Below are 13,105 nucleotides of genomic sequence, written 5' to 3'. Positions count from 1 at the left end.
TTGATTTTTTTTTTAAAGCTGTTGCTTTGCACATTTCTTGCGCCCATCAGCACCAACAGTCAGAATATTGTTGCCAGTTTTCAGCACTTTCTTTTCCGAAGAATATCAAAGCAAAGTAGAAAATCACTAAGCAGATCGTCAGAGGGTTTAAGTTATAGTCACAGATTTGAGTAACTGGGTTATGTTATCTTGATAAATTATGTTATATTTCTAAAATCCTAAAAGTGTGAGAAGAATTCACAATCTTCTATCACCTATGAAGCAGAGTAGTTTTCTGCACTAACCTTTCTGCCTATTCTATCCACTGTACTTGCTTCATATTGTTTTATTCTTTACATATTTATCCATTCCCTTTGCTAAAGGGATTGTGGATTCTTCCCACACTCATTTTCTTAGGATTTTAGAAAAACAAAGTCAGCCCCCTCCCCTTTATTTTTTTGGAGAAAGAATCTTCACAATAACTAAATCATCTTCACAATAACTAAACAAAAAGCTAATTTAAAGAAACGAAACCTCTTTGAATTTCAAACATTTTAATCATTTTGTATCAAGATAACATAACCCAGTTACTCAAATCTGTTGTTTTCACTTAAACTCTCTGATGATCTGTGTTATCTTAGTGATTTTCTACTTTGCTTTGATATTCTTCGGAAAAGTAAGTGCTGAAAACTGGCAACAATATTCTGACTGTATCTTAGCCAATGAGATGATCATCTTTCAATGCTACTATCTGCTTTTTTCTCAGCAATTTTTTAAGCGAGTTTTTCCATTTCACAGCTATATCTATTTGTCTTCCCACTCCAAAATAGGTGGATTTTTTTAATGTCTAGCTTTCTTGTTCAAGCTATGAATAAAAATAAAATGTGATATTTTCTGGAAGGTGATATCATCTTGAATAGACAGCCTTGGAGAGCTCGCAGCGTGTGTCCTAGGGTAGGTAGGTTTCTTTCTCTGTTTTGCACAAGGCTTAAAGCTGCAGTAAAACATTAGAAATGTGAGCAGGACTCCACTCTCTAGCAAAACAGTGCTGGAGGAACCCAGCATGTCAGGCAGCATTTGTGCAGGGAAATCACAGACAATGTTTCAGGCGACCCTTCAGATATAATTGTCTATTCCCTCCACGTATGCTGTCTGATCCACTGAGTTCCTCCTGCACTGTGTTTTGCTCAAGATTCCACATCTGCAGTTCCTTGTGTTTACATTCTTTAGTCCGTTTGAACTTGATCCATTTAATAATTTCCTCACCTCGTTTATTTTCCCACTTGATTCCCTTCATGTCCACTCCTTCTTAGATTCAGCTTGAGTACAATCAATGTCTGAGCAGTGCCAAGGTTTGCAGCCTTCTGCTAAAGAAATGTATTTGCACCTTGGCCGTAAATGGCTGTTCCATTGTTATACACTCTCGTTTTATGCCCATAGAGTCATACAGCATGGAAACAGGCACCTCGGCCAACGTACCCCTTCTGACCAAGATGCACATCTATACTCACTTTTGTTTTCTTCTGATGCGCTACGGTTATAAGATCAATCTTTTGCATGCATCACAAATGTTTCACAATGATGAGTGACATTAGATGAATGGGGGAAAAAAACTGCTCTGCAAAAAGTATAACTGGATGTTTAGAGTCTATCTAAACATTAGGGCCTTGGCAAAATAGCATAAAAATATATAACTGCTGGATAGTTGGGCAGTGTTTTGTGGTGAGAGAAATGCATAACATTTCAGTAACCTATCAAAATGGTGTGATTTAGTGGCTTTCATAAATAGTTTGTGCGAGAGAGAGCATTTAATTGTATAACCAGCACCATTCACATTCCAGGAGGCCAGTTTGCTTCCAACTTTGATCTGCCCACTGGGCCAGAAAAAGTTCAGTAATTCACATAGCCTTTATTTTCTAAGTTGCACAAGTGCACACATCCCAAATGCAGCCAAGTTCCCAGATGGTAATAGTCACTGAAAAGGTTCACCCTCTGAGGTTGTGCCTGTTCTCTACAAGGTTCCACACTAAACTTGTTTCTTTTGATTCTTGACCCCGCTATAGAATATTTCGAACTGCATTCCTGAAACTTCTCATGTCATGCCTTCCTCTTTCTGTATTCTGAAGCACCGGACATCCTGACTTGTACAAATTGCTTTTGACAGCAGGTTCAATGGAGGAACATTCTGCAAATGTGGGATCTTGCAAATGAAACGGCTTATTCTTTCAAACAAAATAAAATGGCTAGTGCTGGAAATATTCAATTGGTCAGGCAGCATCTATGGAGAGTGGGATAAAAGAGTTATTTGTTTTATTTCAGTTATACAAACTGCAGTGTTTTGATTTTTGAATTATTCATGCCAGACTGGTTGCACCAAGATGGAGCTCAGAACGCCACAGGAGATCCTTTTTCCCTGTGACTATCAAACTCTACAACTCCTCGCTCTTCTGTCGTGTGGTAGAGTGACTTGCCCCCCCCCCCCCCCCCCCCCCTAATCTTTGCACATCCCCCATCCTGGACTTTCCACTCGTCATTTTATTGTTTCATGTATCTTGTTGTGTTTTATGACTGTTGGCAGACCAATTTCCCTCCTGGGATAAATAAAGTTCTATTGTATCGTCATGCCTCCAACTCCTGAATGGAATTTGAATCTGATTTCTGAGGGGGCAATCAGAACCAGTTGATTGTGTTTTGTGATTTCACATTCCTTTTAACACAGCCTTGTATCAGCAAATTAGTACAGGGGGGAGTTCATCGAATGGTGGTGAGTTCATAAAATTATTTCCGTAAAAATGGCTTAGTTTGCACCAAAGAAAGTGTATAAAATACAGATGTTGCTGTTATTAACACCAAAGCCAAGGATCGGTGATGAAAACAACAAATGCTGTTCTGCCATACAATTCGGTGAATTGTTCCATGATTTAATTACTATAACTGACAAATAATTTATATTGGCTCGGTTATAAATAGTTTTTATGATTTGGCCTACATTGGCCTACACACAAACAATGCTGTCTCAGCAAATGTACTCAAGTCAATAGGAGACTATATTTTTGGCAGATATTTCATTTCACACACTGTGGCAATAGCTCTACAATGTTTTACGGTATTTAATAGCCAGGAAAAACACTATATTGCTGCAAGTCTTTTTTTTTTGTGGTAAATATACATTATGGGCGGACACGTTGGCGCAACGGTGTAGTTGCTGCCTTACAGTGAATGCAGCGCTGGAGACCTGAGTTCGATTCTTACCTTGGTTTCATGATATCTGTAACAGAATCCATTGCCTTCAGATCATTTGTTACCCTTTCTTGCGATGGTTTGTCTCATTAGAATATCAGGAGTGCTATTTAAAGCCTTGTGAAGATATGTGTGTATGACCGCTGTCACACACACACGTGTGTGGCGAGAGAAAGGCATGGAAAGTCTGGAAAGGAGGGATAGTGGAGATGCAAGAAACTGCAGATACTGGAATCATGAGCAAAACACAAGGTGCCGGAGGAACTCAACGAGTCAGGCACCATGCTTTGCCCTGTTGCTCCTCTCATCCAGCTTTCTCCCCCCTCCCCCTCCAATCAGTATGAAGAAGGGTCCTCTCCCAAAACATCACCTGTCCATGTTTTCCAGAGATGCTGCCTGACCATCTGGGTTACTGCAGCACTTTGTGTCCTTTTCCATAGCAATCCCTCAGACTGTCACAGCTACCTGTGCAATACTGTGTCTCACCCTGCCTCCAATCAGGGCTTCATTCCATTTTCCCAATTTCTCATTCTCTATTGTATCTACTCTGATGCCTGCACCTTCCACACTGTACATCTCTGATGTTGTTGGCTTTCCTTAATCATGGCTTCCCTTCCACCACACTTGGCAGGGCTCAAATTTATCATGTTCACTTTCGTGCTACACACACCCAACGGTCCTTGTCTTACATTCCACCAGCCTCCGTCTTCAACAGATCGTCCTGCTGCCTTCAGTACGAAGCCACCACTAGGCACATCCTTTCCATTTGCGCCACCCACTCCTGCACCCCTACTCACATAATCTCAGGCAATGCACAACTCTCCATTTAATTCTCCCATTCTTACCATTTGGAGCTCCAATCACCATTCCATGTGAAGCAATGATTCTTCCACTGGAGTGCCTCACCTCTTGTGTTCATGACATACTCTTCTCTACAACAGATGACTGCAGAATATCTACATTAATTTTGCGAGGGTGACTCGGAGCTACTAGTTATTTAATTCTTCAATTCAACACCCCACTCCCATGTTGTCTTTGGCTTCTTGCATTGTTCCAACAAAATTCAACATTGGACCTTGTAGAACATTATCTTATCTTCTGACAACATGTTCTAGCCCTTGAGACTCTAATGAATTCAATAATTGCATATAAATAGCTAAAACAGTTCATATCATAATTGACCAGACTAGTCTGAAGAAGGGTTTTGACCCGAAATGAGGAATTGTAAGGGTAAAAAGACCCTAATGGGAGTTATCTATAGGCCCCCAAACAGTAGCCTCGACATAGGGTGCAAGTTGAATCAGGAGATAAAATTGGCATGTCACAAATGTAATGCTACGGTGGTTATGGGAGATTTCAACATGCAGGTAGACTGGGAAAATCAGGTTGGAAATGGACCCCAGGAAAGAGAGTTTGTAGAGTGCCTTCGAGATGGATTCTTAGAACAGCTTGTACTGGAGCTTACCAGGGAGAAGGCAATTCTGGATGTAGTGTTGTGTAATGATCCTGATCTGATAAGGGGACTAGAGGTAAAAGAGCCATTAGGAGGCAGTGATCACAACATGATAAGTTTTACTCTGCAAATGGAAAGGCAGAAGGGAAAATCGGAAGTGTCGGTATTACAGTATAGCAAAGGGGATTACAGAGGCATGAGGCAGGAGCTGGCCAAAATTGACTGGAAGGAGGCCCTAGCAGGGAAGACGATAGAACAGCAATGGCAGGTATTCCTGGGAATAATGCAGAGGTTGCAGGATCAATTTATCCCAAAGAGGCGGAAAGACTCTAAGGGGAGTAAGAGACACCTGTGGCTGACGAGGGAAGTCAAGGACAGCATAAAAATTAAGGAGAGGAAGTATAACATAGCAAAGAAGAGTGGGAAGACAGAGGATTGGGACTCTTTTAAAGAGCAACAAAAGTTAACTAAAAAGGCAATACGGGGAGAAAAGATGAGGTACGAGGGTAAACTAGCCAATAATATAAAGGAGGATAGCAAAAGTTTTTTTAGGTACATGAAGAGGAAAAAAATAGTCAAGGCAAATGTGGGTCCCTTGAAGACAGAAGCAGGGGAATTTATTATGGGGAACAAAGAAATGGCAGACGAGTTAAACCGTTACTTTGGATCTGTGTTTACTGAGGAGGATACACACAATCTCCCAAATGTTCTAGGGGCCGGAGAACCTAGGGTGATGGAGGAACTGAAGGAAATCCACATTAGGCAGGAAATGGTTTTGGGTAGACTGATGGGACTGAAGGCTGATAAATCCCCAGGGCCTGATGGTCTGCATCCCAGGGTACTTAAGGAGGTGGCTCTAGAAATAGTGGAAGCATTGGAGATCATTTTTCAATGTTCTATAGATTCAGGATCAGTTCCTGTGGATTGGAGGATAGCAAATGTTATCCCACTTTTTAAGAAAGGAGGGAGAGAGAAAACGGGTAATTATAGACCAGTTAGTCTGACATCAGTGGTGGGGAAGATGCTGGAGTCAATTATAAAAGACGAAATTGCTGAGCATTTGGATAGCAGTAACAGGATCATTCCGAGTCAGCATGGATTTACGAAAGGGAAATCATGCTTGACAAATCTACTGGAATTTTTTGAGGATGTAACTAGGAAAATTGACAGGGGAGAGTCAGTGGATGTGGTGTACCTCGACTTTCAGAAAGCCTTCGACAAGGTTCCACATAGGAGATTAGTGGGCAGAATTAGAGCACATGGTATTGGGGGTAGGGTACTGACATGGATAGAAAATTGGTTGACAGACAGAAAGCAAAGAGTGGGGATAAATGGGTCCCTTTCGGAATGGCAGGCAGTGACCAGTGGGGTACCGCAAGGTTCGGTGCTGGGACCCCAGCTATTTACGATATACATTAATGACTTAGATGAAGGGATTAAAAGTACCATTAGCAAATTTGCAGATGATACTAAGCTGGGGGGGGTAGTGTGAATTGTGAGGAAGATGCAATAAGGCTGCAGGGTGACTTGGACAGGTTGTGTGAGTGGGCGGATACATGGCAGATGCAGTTTAATGTAGATAAGTGTGAGGTTATTCACTTTGGAAGTAAGAATAGAAAGGCAGATTATTATCTGAATGGTGTCAAGTTAGGAAGAGGGTATGTTCAACGAGATCTGGGTGTCCTAGTGCATCAGTCACAGAAAGGAAGCATGCAGGTACAGCAGGCAGTGAAGAAAGCCAATGGAATGTTGGCCTTCGTAACAAGAGGAGTTGAGTATAGGAGCAAAGAGGTCCTTCTACAGTTGTACTGGGCCCTGGTGAGACCGCACCTGGAGTACTGTGTGCAGTTTTGGTCTCCAAATTTGAGGAAGGATATTCTTGCTATTGAGGGCGTGCAGCGTAGGTTCACTAGGTTGATTCCCGGAATGGCGGGACTGTCGTATGTTGAAAGGCTGGAGCAATTATGCTTGTATACACTGGAATTTAGAAGGATGAGGGGGGATCTTATTGAAACATATAAGATAATTAGGGGATTGGACACATTAGAGGCAGGAAACATGTTCCCAATGTTGGGGGAGTCCAGAACAAGGGGCCACAGTTTAAGAATAAGGGGTAGGCCATTTAGAACGGAGATGAGGAAGAACTTTTTCAGTCAGAGAGTGGTGAAGGTGTGGAATTCTCTGCCTCAGAAGGCAGTGGAGGCCAGTTCGATGGATGCTTTCAAGAGAGAGCTGGATAGAGCTCTTAAGGATAGCGGAGTGAGGGGGTATGGGGAGAAGGCAGGAACGGGGTACTGATTGAGAGTGATCAGCCATGATCGCATTGAATGGCGGTGCTGGCTCGAAGGGCTGAATGGCCTACTCCTGCACCTATTGTCTATTGTCTATTGAAACGTCACCTATTCCTTCTCTCCAGAGATGTTGCCTGTCCCGCTGAAATAATCCATCTTTTTGTGTCTATCTTTGGTTTAAACCAGCATCTGCAGTTCCTTCCTACACATCAACTCTGCTTCTCTTTCCACAGATGCTGCTGGATCTGCTGAGTGTTTCCAGCATTTTCTGTTTTGAACTGTATTTAACTGTATGGCCATGTATGAAAATGTGCATACAGAAATCATAATACTCATTATCAGTAACTCAGAAAAAATAACTTGAAAATATCTATTGTTCACCAGGATGGAGATCTGCAATGGTGTTCCTTGACAATGTTAGCACCAGAATGGCTGACCAAGTTCCTCCCCAGAACACCTACAGGCCATTGACAAATTGGGGAATTTTCCCTCAAAGTCCAGCCAAGTCTTGCTTGTTGGATATAGTTTCCCCGATACTCTGGTTTGAAATAAAACCAAATTTAAAATAAAACCAATTTTCTTCAAATATGGAGCTCCTATTGAATGTTTGGAGAGAAAAGAGAGATGACACTAATACCACTTAATGGATTGCCGATCAGTTATTAATCCTGCCTTTCCTGAGAAGATTGTTTTTAACATGAGAGCCGTTCTTATCTCTACTTCGGTGTTTATGACACGGGCTTTGTGCCAATCAGTGTTTTCACTAATTTACCTCCTGTCGAACGCCAGACTGGGAACATGAGAGAGAACGGCAGGGAATCTGAATGACGGTACTCGTTACCTATTTGAACTGATTAAGAATTGATAGTGCAGGGGTAGAGTGGTGGCAGGGGGTGGGAGCAGTGGGGTGGCTCAGTCCCTTGTTCCTTTGTGTGTTTGATCTCAGATTTGCCGCGCTGTAAAGGTCCAGATGGCTCTTGACGTGCAGAGTAAAAGTGAAGGAGATTTATCTGGCGTCTGTGCTTGCGTACACTACTTGTGATGATGTTACTGGAAACCTGCCACTGCATTGCTTGGCTGTCGAGGATGCAGGGGGTGGGCAGTCCGGAGGGACTGAGGAACAGATGGAGGAATTTCATACTCCTGCAATATAATGTGTCTCCCCAATTTCTCCATCCACATCTTGCCATTATTACTGCTTTGACATTTCCAATATTGATTCTATATTGGAATTAAGCTTAAAGAGTATTCTTCAGGAACTACAGGCTGTTTCTATTCATTTGAATTTTATTTAATATATATGCACTGATAATGCAGCAAATGCAAAGCAACATGATGTTAAAGGTATTCTGTTTCCTTGTCAGGCATAAAGATGAGGGCATGTTAAATTTGTCATGTGTTGTGATTCAAACTATGTCCATAACTATCACTACATCATGATACTTAATAGTTTAATAACTGAGCTTGTATTGAAACTTTATCAACTAGAATTATGGGCCTCTATATATTTGTTATGAGGCTTATAGATATAATTTAAAAGAATTGTACAACACAAAAACAGGGACTTTCTACTTAACCAGTCTGTGCTGACCACATCCCTTTTGCCACATCCCTTTACACTTAGAGGGTAGTCTTGACCCAAATCGTCGACTGTTCCTTTCTCTCCGTAGGTGCTGCCTGGCCTGCTGAGTTCTTCCAGCAGCTTGATGATTTTTTTTTTTGCAACAGAGTTAGCCTTTCAGGTTGAAGATCCTTTGCCGGAATTGCAGTTGTAAGGTTTTTTTTTAGGAGTTTGCTAAGCATTTTACTTGTTGAAAGTAAAATGTTTGGGTGGATTTCTGTTTTTACCCCAAGAGAGTGGTAAATACACAGAGAATGGTGGAAACAGAAGCACTGGCACACGTAAGAAGTGTCTAGATGAAAACTTAAATCGCCTCAGCATAGGAGACAAAGGTCAAGTGCTGGAGGATGGGGTTAATATAAATGGGTGTCCAATGAACGGCAAGGAAATGCTGGGCCAAATGATCTGAAAATTGCAGCCTATGGAACTGATGCATGGCAATACTAAGAAATATATTCTGCACTCTGTATCTTCCCCTTTGCTTTACTTATTGTACTTGAGTTTGACTTGATTGTATTTATGTCTGGTATTATCTGGACACTAGTGCTGGAGTAACTCAGCGACTCAGGTAGCATCTCTGGAGAGCATGGATAGGTGACGTTTCAAGTCAGGACCCATTCTTTAGAAGCATGTGAAGTGTCTGAAGAAGGGTGTTGAGCCGAAACATGACCGTGTTCTACAGAGATGCTGCCTGACCCATTGAGTTACTCCTGCACTTTGTGTCCTTTTGTATAAATCAGCACCTGCAGTTCATTGTTTCTATAGCAGTATCTGATCTGATTGGATAACATGCAAAACAATACATTTCACTATACTTCGGTACATGTAACCATTTAAAAACCTAAACTCTTTCCATGTTGTATGACTCTTCAGTCTGTGACTCTCTCAACCTGAAACGGCACCCATCCCTTTTCTACAGAGATGCTGCCTGTCCCGCTGAGTTACTCTAGCATTTTGTGTCTACCTTCAGTTTAAACCAGCATCTGCAGTTCCTTCCTACGCAAATCAGAAGGTTATTTCCAAACAAGTTGCACACAGTCATGGTCGTGTTCACGTTTGGTTTAATACCTGGAAAATCAAGACTTATCACACAACACTCATTTTGTTTCTTTCACGATGAGAAGATTTACGAGGATGTTGCCAGGACCCGAGGGCCTGAGCTATAGGGAGCGGTTGAGCAGGCTAAGACTTTATTCCTTGGAGCGCAGGAGGATGAGGGGTGATCTCATAGACGTGTATAAGATTGCGAGAGGAACTTAGGGAATTGCACAGAGTCGTTTACCTAGAGTAGGGGAATCGAGAATCATAGGTTTAAGGTGAGAGGGGAACGATTTAATAGGAACCTGAGGGGCAACTTTTTTTACAAAGTGTGTTAGGTAAATGGAATGAGCTGCCGTAGGATGTAGTTGAGGAAGGTGCTCTCACAACGTTTAAGAAATATTTAGGCAGATACATGGATAGGGTGGGTTTAGAGGGATATGGGCCAAATGCAGGCATGTGGGACTAATCAAGATGGGGCATGTTGGTTGGTGTGGGAAAGTTGTGCCAAAGGGCCTGTTATCATGCTGTATGAGTCAATGACTGCTGTACTTTTTAAAACTTTTCATATGTTCAAGGCATTTTCACAGGGACCTGTGACCACGCACGACATTATACATTAGAAAGATAAACGCACCTTTCGTTTTGCCTTTCCAAAATGCTCAATTACATTTTTCAACACTGCCAAACTATAAAAGTTAACTACAATTAATGATATTTATTTATTTATTTATTTGCCTTATGAAGTCTTGTCATAATTTCATTTATTTTATTGATTTTATGTTTCTATTTTTTATCATTTTGCATTTCTTTCATTTGTTTCTATCAATAAGTTAACAGTAAAATCTAACAGTTAAAAAATGCAGCAGTCCCATTCTCAAATGCACTAAATAACTACTTTACTGTGTGAATGTAATGGTCTACTTTCTATGCTCTGAAAAGGTTAGAATGAAATATTTATAGTTATACCGTTAGTTCACACAAAACTATTTTGGTAATTTTCACTGTTGCTTTGGTTTATGTAAAGCATTTTGAAATGCAGGGACTATCGCAACATTTAAGAAACATTTGGACAGGTACATGCATAGAACAGGTTTAGAGGAATATGGGCCAAATGCAGGCAGGTGGGACTAGTGTCGATGGGACATGTTGGTTGGCATGGGCAAGTTGGGCTGAAGGGCCTGTTTCCATGCTGCATGATTCTGTAACTCCTCTCTTCTATCATCTCAATGTACACTTCAGCCAGTGTGGCACCTTTGAAAAGTGGCCAGTGTTGTAATGTAAAAAATGTGCCATTCAATTGCTCAAGAAATCGAGTATACCTCTACTGCTCAACAAGCTATTGGCTGGTGATTTTTTTGTTGTGTTCATTGTCAAGGGCAGACAGAAGTCTCGTCAGAATTCTGCCTCCTTTGAAAAATGTAAAATGTTCCAGATATCAGGTATTTTCTAATCAGTCTTGCCTTTTGGTGTAAACTATGAGAAGTATAAGTCCCCCCACACCAATTTCAGTGCAACGTCTTGTAATCACATTTCGGGTGACTGGATTCAAGGGTCCTTGTCCAGCTGATCAATTTTGCACAATTTTTCTGGAATGTGTGTGTGTGTGAAGTGTAAATATTGGCAAAGTGTGATTCAACAAATGGCTCCATTTCTTGAGACGGAAAACATTGTAATGTCCCCATCCAATCTTGACTGGAACATTTTATGGCAAAGAGCCTAAGTAGGATTTGAACAAATATATATATCCCCACAGATGTGCCCAATGGTGGGAGAACAAAGTGTGCATCTGATACAGACAGGGGGCATAGTGTGTGCTGAATGTGTTCTAGGAGTTCTTAAGTGAAAATTCTCCGGTAAAATATTTACTAAGTGAAAAGGTAATGGGATTTTTCAAAAGAGATTTAATATTTTAAAACTTAAATTGTTAATTTTACAGTCATGTATGGAGATTTTTAACACATGCGACAATTATGCACTGAACCTTATTTGTGTGTCAGAGAAATTAATTTTAATGCAGAGGTAAATTGTGAACTCGTATTCATCTCTGACAAATAACATATTCAATTCTGGACACTTGAATATGCCCGCATTTAGTTCACATGAAAAATTAGCAGTGGTATCTCTTCCATTTTGTTATTCTGTCACTTGGGATTTCTGCCTTTGTTAAAAATCTGATATCAAAGCAGAATGAGTACCAAGAGATTGCTGATGTTTCAGATTAATGCCCTTTCTACCGGAACTGAATGATATGGTGTGAATGGTTTTAAACTTGTAAAGCCTGGCCCACTGAGTTACTGCAGCATTTTGTGTCTTTCCTTGGTAAACTAGCATCTTCACTTCCTTGGACATTTGGATGGATATATGGATAAGAAGGGTTCTGGGGACTATGGGCCAAATGCAAGCAAATGGGACTAACCCAGTATGCCAGCTTGGTCAGCATGGGCAAGGTGGGCCGAAGGGCCTGTTTCGTGTGCTAAATTCTATATGATTCGGTATTTGTGGAAATGCCATATCTTAGTCTTGCTGTTACTATTTGCATCTCACCCCAAACATTTTCTCTGGATGAGGACTTTATTGTAAAGGTTTATCATTTGAAAAGGGGCCAGCTGAGGAAGAGGACACGTTGAATAATATCTATTGCTGTCATTTACCAAACATCGTAAACCATGCCTGGCCAGTAAACAGTATTGCAAAATGTTTTCCAGCGTTTAATTGAGGTCAGCTCTTGTTTGTGATTATTTTACCACAGATAGGCCACTCTTAAATATACCTCAGTTTGACAATGATGCAATATCCATCCAATAATCCTTTGGGTTTGATCAGTGACACTAATTTGAAAATAAAAATTCCATGTTGTCAAGCTGAGTATCAGAGATTAATCACCATACTTGAATTTGCCGAACGTCATAGGAACTAAATGCCATGTTTGTCTTATTAATGTAGATTTTTGGAACACATAGAATAACATGCCTTCTGTTTATTCATTTCTAACCTTTGTCCAATGATTTTTCATATCAACCCCTTCCCCCCCCCCCTCACCTGTGTTCATCTGTTACCTGCCAGGCTTTGTGCTGCCCCTCCTCTCTTCCAGCTTTCTTCTTTCCCCCCCTCCCCCTCCACAATCAGTCTGAAGAAGGGTCCCACCCCAAAACAACACCTGTCCATGTTCTCTAAAGATGCTGCCTCTCTCACTGAGTTACTCCAGCACTTTGTGTCCTTTTTTGTAAACCAGCATCTGCAGTTCTTTGTTTCTACGTTGAGTCTAGGGTTACAGATGGTGGTGGCTGCTGGATTTTTAGTTCCAAATGTAAGCATCAAAGCATTATAGGAGGCCGTTGGAAATTTACTGGCTTCTGTTAGATTCCCCTCAGTCCCGTTCCTCGTTTCTGCTCAATAAACTTCCAAATTATTCTCTGTCAAGTACTTATACAGCTTGGTTTTGAGTGGATCTGTTTAAATCACTCCTGCAGACAGTGAAGG

At 41.1% G+C, this 13,105-nt stretch overlaps 1 protein-coding gene across 2 annotated transcripts in view; it reads left to right on the top strand.

Moving 5' to 3' along the window:
• The window catches only part of stk11 (serine/threonine kinase 11), a 94,542-nt gene that overhangs the window by 74,093 nt on the left and 7,344 nt on the right, over positions 1-13,105 (top strand). The gene's annotated exons all lie outside the window — the stretch shown is intronic.

This window comes from Rhinoraja longicauda, chromosome 28 (assembly GCF_053455715.1).
Source record: "Rhinoraja longicauda isolate Sanriku21f chromosome 28, sRhiLon1.1, whole genome shotgun sequence".
NCBI lineage: Eukaryota > Metazoa > Chordata > Chondrichthyes > Rajiformes > Arhynchobatidae > Rhinoraja > Rhinoraja longicauda.
The sequence above is the reverse complement of the archived record's forward strand: the minus strand, read 5'-3'. Positions and strand labels throughout refer to the sequence as shown.